The following is a 13,819-nucleotide window of genomic DNA, read 5'->3' as shown; positions in this document are numbered from 1 at the left end:
GGGTCATTCTCATTAAATGGTGTCATTTGTGCCTGATTTTTTATTTTATTTTATTTTTTATAGTTTTTTAGTAAACTTCCCCACTTTTGTGTGCCCCATGTGGACATGCAAACTGGTTGTAATTTTGATTCAAAAGAAACATTTAAAAAAATAAAATACATGCAATATTTTAAATGTTATTTTGAATTACCCTACATAAATAATAAATGCATTTGAGAAAATAATTATATTTTGAATAATTATATATATATATATATATATATATATATATATATATATATATATATATATATATATATATAATATAATAAGAATAATTAATAATAATTTCACAGAATGCTAAATTAATGTGGAATTATTTATTTATTTTATATTTATTTATTTTTATTAAATAAATGTATTAGAGTTAAATATGTCAAGTAATTACCAGTAAGTAACTTGTTAATTATATAAGTAGGAAATCAGTACAGCGCACAAATGGCACAGTTTCCTGAGAACGACCCATATATTTAATATATTGTTCTAAACCCTGGTTTTATAGATGGTACATCCAATTTGTTGGTCGTTGTGTCACTGATGCCATAACACAAAGCATCATACAGTAGGATATGAGTCACTGATGTCATACAGTTGGATATGTGTCAGGACAAGTAATATTATGTGACATGAGTGATTATGAGTCTTCATGCAGTCACAGTATGAATTCTCTTATTACAGAAACCTCTCCACCAATGTCAAGACACTTATATGCTCTGACTGAAAAAGCAGCAGCCATAAATGCTTGTCACGATATGTTTAGGAACATAATTTAGACTGCTAGGACAAGGAGCTCTGTAGAATTTTTTTAATATGGCCATAATGTTTTACACTTAAAGAATTGCGTTGGATCACATAATGATCACAGACAGTAGAATTGTTTGGTGATCCTTAAAGGTGAGGTCTGTATTTTTTTTAGATGCTAAAACACTTTCTCCTATCCCAGCTTAATATGCAGAGACAAGATGGAGGAGTGTTTGGGAAACCTGATCGAAAACATTTTTGCTTTTCCATTTTGTGACACTAGTGGCACAGAAATTACACACTTCAAATAGATTTAATTACACTTCATACTGTATGTAGCATTTAGATGGCTTCAAAACATGAACTAAAAGCCACAGAAATCTGATAATAATTTCATGGGGTCTTTAAGCACTGTACGCAAATAGGAAATCATTTTGCTATTTTAGGTTGAAATATTTTTACAACTGCATAATTATAAATCTGAAATGGCAGAATATTGTGCACCAGGCAAATCCCAGGTCAATTTTTTTTAATTATAGGCTCCAGAAAGCTGTTTGGTCAACAGGGCTTAAATGAGCAAGATTTTAAATAACTATGCAATAATAATTATAACCTTGAAAATATCAACGTCAAACATTAGGAATTCAGTAGCTGAGTAAACACTGTACAGCCTGCTTCCCAAGTAATATTGGCCATTGGAGATTCACATTGCAATATTATTTATTAAAATTATAAATAAAGTGGTAGTAGTATTACAGTGAATATTACACTGCTATTTAATTTAAAAAAGTATGTACTATATGTGCCTCATGCTACATCTTGAATTTGCACTCTGTTTACTGTCATCAGCTACAAACAGCACGCAATGCTCATGACGGTGTTTTCCCTGTATGAGCCTTGGAGGAGCTTTAAAAGGTATGAGCAGCCGGCATCAGCACGACACTGTCTCCACACACTATATATTTATCTCATTAAATCGCAGCTTTTGCAGTTAAATAATCTCACTTAATTTGTGCGCTGAATGTTTACGTAATGACATTCGTAGGTGAGATGGTATAATTTTTTGGTACCGGAGCATTTTTACGGGTACGAGTACCAGTACATAAGCGCGTTATTGGACCCGATACCATGGACCATCTTGGCTCCGGAAGTATTTTCCCCATTCATTTTTTTCATAGGGAATTCATGAAATCCTTCATAAAAGAGTTCTAAGCCTTGAGCCAAACCATCCATCTCCTGGGTGAATCACAACATTACCTTTTCGCCATACAGAGTCCCTTTAATCATGACATACCTCCCTGCGTTATGTTTTTGAATCTCAACTTGTGTCAGTGGCATTTGCTTGTGGACTAAAATTGCCACTCCTCTACTCCTACTGTTGAAAGACGCATGGAAAACTTGGCCTACCCAATCTTGTTTTAGCTTCAAATGCTCTAAATCGTTCAGGTGAGTCTCCTGCAGGAATGCTTATTGAACTCTTTCCTTAGAAAATATAAAATTTGTTTTCGAATTATTGGACTGTGGATGCCATGCACATTCCATGAACACAGTTTTATATTTACTTTACTTGTATTTAATTAGAACAAGAATGAGAATAAAAAAAAAAAAAACGTCAATAAGCAACATAAATGATTATCACAGCCGTAACAGTCAGCACCGAAACAAACATGGTAAACGTAAGAAAACCCTCGTGTTAGCAACTGAACAGAGAACAAACCGAACATTCCCCCAATACCCCCACCATGCACATCATCCTCAACATGTCCGCTGCCCCTGCACATGCTTTTCGCATAGTTAGAGCACCAAGTTCCATAATTAGAAATTAAGAATGTAAACTACAAATAATTCAAAATCTCGAATACTAAGAAAACAATCAGCACAGAAAAAAAGATCATCTAAGAACTGTCCTCTTAATGATCACATTTTAGCAAGTGTACTGTGTCTACTATTGCACATCTCTGGATGATTCTTTTAGTACTGTACTCAGCAAATAATTTATGAATGAATGCGGGCACTTAAGAGTCATTGCCAAGTGTAATGGGGCGTCAAGCCGCACTGAGCGGTGTTACCAATATCTATTATTCAGACTGCCTCTGAGTCAGCATCGGTACTATCTTCTCATTGTAAAACTTCATCGCCTCTTCTGGGGAATCAAAATTGGAGCGCCGTCCCTGGAATGTCACTTGAAGTTGCGCTGGAAATTGTAATCCATATTTGAGGTCTGCGTCGCGAAGCATTATCTTTACTTCAGCGAAAGCCATCCTCCATTTAACAACCTTCTTGGTGAAGTCTGGGAAAATATGAATTTTATTGCAACAAAAGACAATGGGTTTCTCTTTCGCAAGCTTCAGAATCCGTTGCTTAATTTGAAAGTGATGTACCCGAACCACCATCGGTCTGGGCCGAGCACTGGTGGATGGCTTCGGCGCAAGGGTGCGATGTGTCTTATCCAGCAACAGAGAATTCTCAGACACCGTAATTTCAGTTTCCTCGCGAAAGATGTCCTCGATGAGTTTTGTGACCTGATCCAGCGAATCACTCTCAAATTCTATCGGCGACGACGTCCTTCGAGGTCATCCATCTTGGCCATAAGAACTTTATTGTCCTCCTCTAGCCGAGAGCACATACATTCCAAGGTTTGGATTCTGTTGTCTATATCTTGCAGCGAAGTTTCAACTGATTGTATATATGTAAATGAAATGTTTCTATGGTTGTCTTTAAGCCATCAATTGAAGCCCGCATTCTTTCTCTGAACTTTTCAATTTAGTCGACCACTGATGACAATGTTGGGCCGCCATCATTTAGCGAGGTCGTCACGGTCCTTGAGTCTATTTCTGCTGAATCCTGTGCATGAGTGTGCTGGTTTGCGTGCCTTGACATGCTAGAGAGCCTTATAAACTACTTCCAAAGAATGTTATCTATGAAAAAGTAGTTTGCGCCTTATTTATGAAATAAATGTAGGAGCTGGTGAGGAACGCGTCTAATCACTATCCATGCTCCACAGCGCCCCAAGGGTTATATTTAATCACAACATTACAAACTTTGATTTGAAGCCAAAGAGTATTTGAAAATCAGACAAAAAGAAAAAGGTACAAGACTGTGTACTCAACTGCTTTATTGAGGGAGTGAACTACAGTCCCCTAAAGAACTGCGAATGACGCAGTCAAATTAAAAACAATGGAAAAATATAAAACTATTGATTCAAATAGTTGTTGATTGTAAGTATAGAAACACTATATTTTATGTTTAGTTCAAAATATTCAGGTAATATATAAGTAGTTTGAGTGTGTAGGGAGAATGACTCGTTCATAGTGCGTGATGCGAGTGAGCAATCGCTGCAGAGCTCTTTTGGTGCGATTTGTTTGCCATGATTCTTTGATTAATGGATTATTTCCCTTCACGATCATGGATATTGTAGTTTTTCACTAGGAATTCTGTTATTAAACACAATTTTTGTATTATTATTAAGTTGAAATAACTTGAAAAGAAGTCGAATTGTTGCCAGATTGTTGCGCTAAATTTCATAAATGGAATGCCACAGTCTTAGTATTAAACTTTTAGGTGAAATCAACCTACAAATGGCTCACTTACAGTAAAGTCCTCTCTTCACATTAAGCTAGGATGTGGGCAGGTTTTTTTAACATTGAAAAATAATTTGCAACTAACTTTAACTCGCAATCTCAACAATTATGACATTGCTGCCAACATTGGATTACATCAGTATGTTCCCTGGAAAACATCTTGAATCACTGATACATTCGGAATACAGACGCAGCATGAAACAACATTCTCCTGTGAACTTATGAGAAATGTAAATAACAGCTAAGCATCAAAACCAATCAATTTACACAGCAGCAGTTACTACTGAACTGTTAACAACAGCAATCAGGGAAAAAGAAAATGTAGTTTGGAACAAGTGCGCAGTGAGTTTGTGCTGTCGGTTAAACGATCAATGTAGTGTGTGCGGTTCTTAGGGGAACAATCCCTTCCTAGAGGAGCTGTCAGTATATGGGTCAGGAACAAACGAAACTAGCATCTAGTTTCCCTCATTTATTTTGTTTTCTAGTAGTCTAATGTAGTTAAATTAGCTGATTGTAAATTTTTATGGCTGCTTACATAGCTTAAAATAGCATGATGTTTTTTATAAATAGTTCACCCAAAAAAAAGTTCTGTCATAATTTACTCACCCTCATGTTGTTTCAAACCCATTTTTTTTCAATTTCAAGAAATGTAAATCAAGAATTTTTTTTAGATTTAGCAGATATTTTATACAAAGTTACAAATGAGTAGCAATTAATCCAAAAGAAAACACAAGACAAGTAGAGCTACCATACCAAATTTCCATAAGTTCTGTAGTACAATGACAATTTGAATTCACCACCTCGGTCAAGCTCCAAAAAGAGCAAAAACACCAAAAACAAAACATTAAAGTAGTCCAAATTACTTTTGTGCTATATTTATACTTCTGAAGCCATACGGTAATTTTGTAAGAGGAATCACCTGAAATATAAGTTGTTATTCACTGATAATCTTTCCGTTCCCTGAAGTTAGCATCTAGCCCATTTTCATGTTGAGGATTCCAAAAATATGTTTGATTACAACACACAATGTCATTTTGACATCAGTCATATCAATGTGACATTTCGGAATGTGGATGTAGAGTGCAGGCTAAACTTCAGTGGAGTAAAGAATATCAGTAAATAGCTAATTAAAATTTTGGTTTGTTTTCTTACACAAAGCAATTTTATAGAATTTTAAGGCATGGAATATAGCATATGAGACATTTCTGGAGCTTGACAGTCAAGCTTTTGTGTTCCACAGAAATAAATAACAGCAATTAGGTTTTTGATGCCATGAGGGTGAGTAAATAATGACAATTTTAATTTTGAAGTGAACTACTCTTAATGGTTTGATTAAGAAACATTTCTATGTACTGTTTTTTTTTTTTTTTTTTTTTTTTTTTTGCATTTGTAATTGTAACAGGGCTGGTTATTGGTCTTCTTAATAACATGTAATATACAGTATTAACGTAACAGCAGTAGAAATTTGAACTTGGCAAGCCTTCAAAACCCTTCAAAAACAGGAAGAACTTTCAAAATAGAAGTCCCGCTGAAATGAGAGCTTTATTTAACTGGATGCGTGAAACTGAAGACATTACGACAGAAAAATATTACTACTGTATAAAAGTGTAACATGAAATCTTATGTTAATTCCATCAAATTTGCATAACATCAAATCATCAGTAAGGGTTGCCAGGCAACTGTACGCTTGTGCCCTGAATGCCTGTTGATGGTCTCTTCACACTCAATGGAGCTGTTTCAATCCAATTTGCCCCAGAGATTAACAAAAGAAAATTTGATCAAGACATTATGTTACGAGGAAAAGCTGCAAATGTGACAGATTCAGAAAGAATAGAGGTACACTCAGTCTGGAAAGGCACACAGACCAGTGATGATAGGTGTTACGTTGAGTGAACGCATTAAAGTTCATGTAATCTTGCCCCTGAAGGATATCAGCATGTAAAAGAGCGATTCACACCCTTACCAGAAGGCTGTTTTGGCACAACGATGGTTGGAGGATGCAAAAGTGCAACAGTAAATAACCAAATTATAATTCTCCTTTCTGTTTGATATCTTGATTCAGAATTCCACAAAATGGAATCATGAAATTGCTTTTTCACTGCAGTTTTTTTGCTTTGCCATGTCAAGTTCAAAGGGTATTTTGCGGCCTAATTTGATCTTGAGAGCTTGTCCTGTCCAGTTGCTTTTCCACATGGGAAGTCGGCATGTTTTTTCAGAGACTTGCAGTACCCTCGGATCTGCCACATTATGCCAACTCACTGACAAGTGTCATCGCCTGTCAGACATTTTTGCATCGGCTCAAGCATGTTTATCTTCCCTTGTGGTTTGACTGGAAGCGTGTTGCATCAGCAGCACGGGATACACCGGTTTGGATCCTGCATTAAAGCCAGGATGTAATCGCATTTGCATTAGTGAGCGTGATTCTGAAGTTGCGTTCGAAAAAATCTCTCTTTACAACTCGCTTTTGGCGCCCATCCATAGACATTTCACCCAAAAAATGGAACTCGCACGTGCCCAAGTGCTTTACAGAACTTACTGCTTTGACCACTGGGGGCAGTGTTGAGAATTTCTGTAAGCACAGACCGATTTTGGCTAAAGAATAAAAAAATTATTATTATTATCTTTTATTTTTTTTTCAAATATTGCTTTAAAGAAACAGCATTCTCAACCCATTTTACTTACGATATGATTTACTTACAATATGTTGTATTTCTGAGTTAAACATGTTCTTTAAAACATGTATTCTTTAAAAAATAAATTGCATCAGGACTTAATTTTGTCTATTGGAAACCGATTGGATCATGAAAAGTAGTCTCTGTATGACATGTGGTTGAGGGAGGGATTTAAAAACAAATAAGAGAACTACATGATGGTAAGTAAATAATGACAGAATTTTCATTTTTGAGTAAACTGTCCCTTTAATAAAGTAAATAGGGTTTTGATTTCACATTGATTTTAAGGATCAGATTTTAAGGATCAGATTAAACATGGCCTAAGTTATTTTCTATATTCTGTACAGGCTGAAGGCTGATTTTATAACCCATATCTATGAGCCACGCAGGAGGCTAATGAATTCTGTAGACTAAACACGACATCAGCGATGAATCTGTTTATGTATTCAGTTGAAGTTCTCTCTTAGATAGATCATGCTGTTAATAGAACGTTTAATGCCTCAAGGGTGTTTTTAAGATTGCATTAAAACTATTCCACAAGTACAGGGTCAAAGTGTTTATTTGCTTCTATTACCGTAATAGATGTTGGCTGCGCATTTGGTATGAAATGTGCACAGTATGGAAATCTCTCAGGGAGCGTTCATGTCATGTTTTAAATGGCCGCTGGCAAGCACAAATTCATGCTATAATTTAGGCTTTATTGCCGTTTAATTGTTTGACAGACAGGAATTGTGGGATCAAAACAGAGATTTTATGTACAAAGCATCCAGAATGTAGAGTGTGAAATTTAGTTGTTGTTTTTTGTCACGAGAAAGACGAATTGGACAAGACGTCATACTCCATCAATCTGCTAACGTGATGGTAACTGCTAAGTGTTGGAGTTTGTACTAGGCTCTGACTGAGCAATGACAGACAGTAAAATAGTATGGAAATCGGTTTGGATAGTTCAACTTCTCGGAGGTTTGAAGTGTGTGCGATTGGAGCCTCGGACAAGAGAAGGTTGATTGGCAAACAGCAATGACGTAAATGGAGAAAGGGGTGGGAGGAAGTTAAGGAAGAAAAGCACAAGAGAATCGGATGTCCCGTCAATTTGATATGGAGCAGCTCTTTTTTAACTGTGTGGCAGAGCATAGACCTGGCATGAGTGGAGTCTTTGCCAGTGGCACTTCATTCATGGCGACTTGAAATGCAAGGCACAGCTTATCCAGGAAGCTTTCATTCGGGTCCCACACTGCCCACTGGCCCAGTATATATCTGCCTGTTCATCGCGCAATGTCTTTCAAATGCTTATATAAAGGGATGGTTATTCTTCCAAGGTCAGGCCAGGTCATTTTATTGAAGCTTCAAATTTTAATTCTGTTATTATTTACTTACCTACAATCTTGTTCTAAAAATGCACTGAAAAACTGTTTTGTTTTTTGCTGCTTGTTCAGTTTACTTAATTAAAATGAATTAAAATTACAGCAACACAATTCCAGAACATTTTGTCACAACTTAATTTTATTGTGTTCTATCCATTTAAATTTGTAAAATTGAAGTTTACTTAATGCATTTGAATTGGGACTACATAATTATTAATATTATTACCATTAATAAAACCGGGCAGGGGATTTCCATTTCCCATGGACTGGATAGGGAGAACAAGTGTTTAAATTAAGTGTTATTTTATGCATTTTTTTTAGCAAGATGAGAATATGAGGAGATTGGTTAATGTTTAATGTTCTGTTATATTGGTATTTTAAAAGACAGTCTGTTATGCTGGAGTTTTGGGGGTTACCATTATGATGAAGAATGGCGCTTATGTTTAGGTTAAGGATGGACTTTGAGCTACAAGTGAAACTTGATTTGAGTGCTGCTTAGCTCTATAAGCAGTTGCAATTAAACTGACAATGCAACAGTTTCACTGTCCTTACACTTGCTCACCTGGCATATACTAATGATTACAAAAATGAATTAAGTTGGATCAACATAAGAAAATTAATTGAACAAAACCTTTGTAAATTGAGTTTGACTAACCTAATGAAGTTGAGTTAAAACTAATATAGTACATTGATTTGCCCTAATCTAATAAATGTATATTGGCTCAATGAAACTGGCTAAATCTGAATAAAAGACATTAAATTGCTTGTAAAAACGTTCTCAAATTCAATTAAGTAAGAGTAATGCTATTTTATTCCCGTGGAACTCCAATTTTGTTTTTAAGAATATTCACGCAGCTCTTTCCATTAAACAACAGTTTGTTGTGACCTGAGTAGGGTTGCGCATTATACTGGTACTAACGAAATATCGCGATACCAAATAATTGAAAATGGTGCAATATCATCTTGTTGTTAATTTAGGTACCATATTAAAGTATGCTGCCATTAGCAAAATGTAATTTAATGTGAGAGTTTTCAGATGGAATCAAAGACTATTTGAAAATAATAATAAAAAAGTCTCGATATGGCCAAGTGTGATCATTAAACAGCAGACGGATGTCATTTAATTAAATAATATACAGTCAAATGCGCTGCATGCCACAGAATGAATGAGAGGCACCTCTCTGCTCTGTCATCTCCTTCACACAAACAGGCACGCACGCGCGCAACACATATGCAACACACGCTACTACTGCTTGATTTTCATGCAGTGTGTCCAATAGTATCCATCTGCAGAGCCAAGATGTCGCAGAGCAGTGTGTTTAGTGTATATACAGCTGTGAACGCTCATATTACCTTTTTCACCAGAGATTTCAGCTCACGAGTCACAGGAAGTTTGATATTCTACAGGAAGAACTTCAAAGGTCTTTCAAAATAAAAGTCACACCGAAATGAAAGCTTTTTTTAACTGGATGCGTGAAACTGAAGACATTACGACAGAAAAATATTACTACTGTATAAAAGTGTAATATTCAAAGTATTAGCAACAATACTGATAATAACAATAATATAATATTAAATGGTTTTATTATTCACATTATTATCTGTAAGCAATATCACAAAAGCTGAATACCAGTATGTTGTGATTCAGCCATGGCAGCCTCAGGTAATCAGATTGTTTTCATTTAATGTTTTCATTAATACTGTAAAGCTCTGTTGTGCTTTTTTTGTTTTTTACCATAAATAATTATTTATAAATTATTATATTTTCATTTGATCAAAGCTGTACAGTATGTATTTGATTAAACACAATTTGATCATAACATTTAATTAAAACATGTACCATGGAATCCATAACAAAATTAAAACAAAAAAGGCATAATTTCTATCTATAAGACTTTATGCAGTTCTTTTTGTCAATAATCTTCGAGTTTTTTATTTTATTTTTATTTGTTGCCTAAGTATCAAATTAGTATCGATACTGAGGTACCAGGGCTGGTATCGGACATAACATGTTGGTATTGGAGCAACCATAGACCAAAGACACCATAAAAACACTAGGGCTGTGTAAAAATATTGATTTTCCCATTAATCAGGATTTTCCTTTGAGTGATTCCTGATATCGATTCTTAAAGTCCCAACATTGATCTTTTGCTTTAAAGTTAACTTCAGTTTTGTTTGTTTATTATTATTATATCTGTTAAAAATTGCAATTGAACAGCAACCCTGTTTTTCATTGTTTTTAATTAATATTTTTGTAAAGTACTAAGAAGGTTTCCTGTATAATTTACAGCATTAGCTGAGAGTGATTTTCTTTCATATGTAAGCAAAACGGACATTATAACTAAAATATACCCAAATGAATCACAATCAAATCAAGCTGTGCTGAAATCGGAATAGTTGACAGTTTTGGTTGTTTATTATTATATCTGTTAAAAAAATAGCAATTGAACTGCATAGTTTGAACCCTGTTGTTAATTTTTTTTTATGAATATTTTTGTAATGCACCAAGTTAGAAGGTTCCTGGTATAATTTACAGCATGAGCTAAGAGAGAATTTCTTTAATATCTAAACAAAATGGACATTATAACTGAAATATTCCAAAATGAATCGCAGTCGAATCAAAAGGTATTGAAATCAAAATCACGAGTTTTGAATCAGAATTGAGTCAAATCAGGTCATTTTTATCAATACACAGCCCTAAAAAACACCATAAATGTATCATAAAAGTAGTCCATATGACTCCTGCGATATATTCCAGGTGTGCATCCAGATTCAAAAGCAGTGTGTCGACGTAACTGACGGCAAAACGGCATTGGTTTTTGAGTGTGTATAATGAGACATATCAAATTTAAATTCCAGATGCGAACACAAGCTTGATGCAAGTTTCGGCAGAGGGGTGTGCTCCTCATACATAGCTTTTGTATGACTTCAGAAGACTTAAAATATAGCGTAAAAGTTGCATGGATGACTTTTGTGGTGCTTTTATGCCTTTTGTGGTCACTATAATAACTGCTATTGTATGGAAATAACTACATAAAAATGTATCTTTTGTGTAAATGTAATTTTTACTAAAATAACTGCATATGAGTTTACAAAAACATGTGGGTTAGTAAATAATAACAGAATTCTCACTTTGGGGTAAATTATTTCTTTAAGAGTCACCTTAAATAAACTGGAGGCATGTCTTCAATAACGTTCTTCAGAAACTGCTGACGATTGAAATATTTCAGTAGTTTTATTGTAATCATGGTTGTCAGACCACAGGACCACAGTTCTTTTTCATAACGCTCTATGCAGTCACTCTCGGTTATTGCCGTAGCACTTAATGGCAAAGACACCTCATAATGCAGTCCTCTATTTATCCAGCACTTGCAATTAAAACAAAAGGCCTGAGATATAAAAGTCTTCTGGGCTACAAAGGCCTGGTGTCAATTTTTGGCTGTCCTTCTCTCTACAATTATAGCCTCCTTAACCTTTAAAGTCCACATGAAGTCAAAATTTACCCGATTTACTTTTTGTAAACAGGTTCCTGGTCTCATCAGTGCATGTTATTCCAAAGCAAAAATAAATAAATAAATTGCCATCATAATCTTTTTAAATCAAAATATAATAGCTTGCTCTGCCCCTGAAATGTCTTTTCTTTCCAGCTGACATCCCCTATGTTGCACAGATTGGGAGAATGATGTTAACTAATGGCCAAATAGCTATTTATTTATTTTTTTGGCTACTGTTGTAGATAATGCAGCCTTTTTTTTAAGTATTGCCAAAAGGTAACGCAGCAATTTAATACTGTTAATGTAATAAAGGTTACAGCCGTAATAGCACATAATGAAAGACTCAAATAGGAAGTGTTATCATTGGGATACTTAATTCCTGATGGATAAAATGGCAGTTTTGCCCGACTTATATATATATATATATATATATATATATATATATATATATATATATATATATATATATATATACATATATACACACACACACCACGGGTCTGTTGAATGCTTGATTCTGACTGGTTCACAGCCGTTTCTAAGGTGTGCAATTGTTTTTCAAGTAAATGCACGGCTATAAAGTAGTTCCAGGTCTTGACCGCATAACGGTTCCGAATCACTTATTTCAGTTATTTCAAAGAGCCCTACAGGCTACCAAAACAAAATAACCATTTAAACAAAGTCATTAGTTAAAGTAAATCGGTTAAGAATGTCAAACAATATCTAAAATATCCTACATATATTTCAATTCTGGTTAAAAAGAGCCCTCATGCTCCCTCGTCTCCCCCGCACTTACACACGCTCAGACACACACACACACACACACACACACACGCACACGCACACTGAGACTCAAGTCGCAACCGACAAATAGAGCCGCACCCCCGCGACTTGATCAATACAACAATTTCTATTATCCGAAATAACTTTTAATGTTTCAATATATTTCACCCTAATCAGCCTCACATAGCTGTAGTGGAAAACACCAAAGCTACCCCCTGCCCCCCCATTTCACTTACACACACACACACACACACACAGAGAAAGATAGAGAAAGAAAAGCAGCACAATCCTCCGTTGCTAGTTCTAACGTGATGTTTTCGAATTAGCAATGAAGGCTCCGACTGTACTAAAGCAAGATGCTGAATATGTGGCGGAAGAAAGTAGTCCACTCACGAGCGTTTTAGGAACGAAAACCAGAAAATGTCTTGAGATAAAACCCTGAAGGATGTCTTAAGGTGTGGTAACCATGGTATAAGCGGAATAATTGACTCCGCCCTGTTGAACCGGTGAAAATTAATGCACACCCGAGGTGCAACGGTCACAACGCGATTACCACCTTGGGTGTGCATTATTTTTCAATTCAACCCATTTTACTTCCATAATGTATTTCCGAGTGTACCAGGATGGATATATATATATATATATATATATCCTGGTATACTCGGCAAAACATTATGGAAGTAAAATGGGTTGCAAATGACTAACCCTGCTTTGCCATCCTCTGAGTCAGTACATCACATTTAAATTTGTTTCTAGAAGAAGCAAACTATAAAATATTACTTCTAAAAGAATGAGAGAGAATGTGAAGTAGAGAAGGCAAGGAATGCCACTGGCGGATTTGAGACAGACAGTAAAGTGAATACCATCTTGGATTGTTAGGAGTCAACATTTCGCCAATAAGTCCCTCACCACATCATGACCTTTCCGATATGTAAATCTGGGCTCAATCCATTGTCACTTTGACCCTCTTCTCCTGCTCGTTAGAATGGGGTGCACTTTACATTCAGTGAGCTCTTTACACTGACACATAGGTCACACCGGCTGCATTAAACTCTTTGTAATAACAGGAGTGCATGGAGACAGTGTACCAGATGGGCTGCCATCTGATCTTAATATCAAGATAATACAAAGTGCTGTATTGATGGGAA

The 13,819-nt window shown here is 35.4% G+C and overlaps 1 protein-coding gene across 3 annotated transcripts in view; it reads left to right on the top strand.

Moving 5' to 3' along the window:
- The window catches only part of LOC127417556 (neuroligin-3-like), a 242,388-nt gene that overhangs the window by 62,758 nt on the left and 165,811 nt on the right, over positions 1 to 13,819 (top strand). The gene's annotated exons all lie outside the window — the stretch shown is intronic.

The sequence above is a fragment of the Myxocyprinus asiaticus genome, chromosome 27, assembly GCF_019703515.2.
Source record: "Myxocyprinus asiaticus isolate MX2 ecotype Aquarium Trade chromosome 27, UBuf_Myxa_2, whole genome shotgun sequence".
NCBI lineage: Eukaryota > Metazoa > Chordata > Actinopteri > Cypriniformes > Catostomidae > Myxocyprinus > Myxocyprinus asiaticus.
The sequence above is the reverse complement of the archived record's forward strand: the minus strand, read 5'-3'. Positions and strand labels throughout refer to the sequence as shown.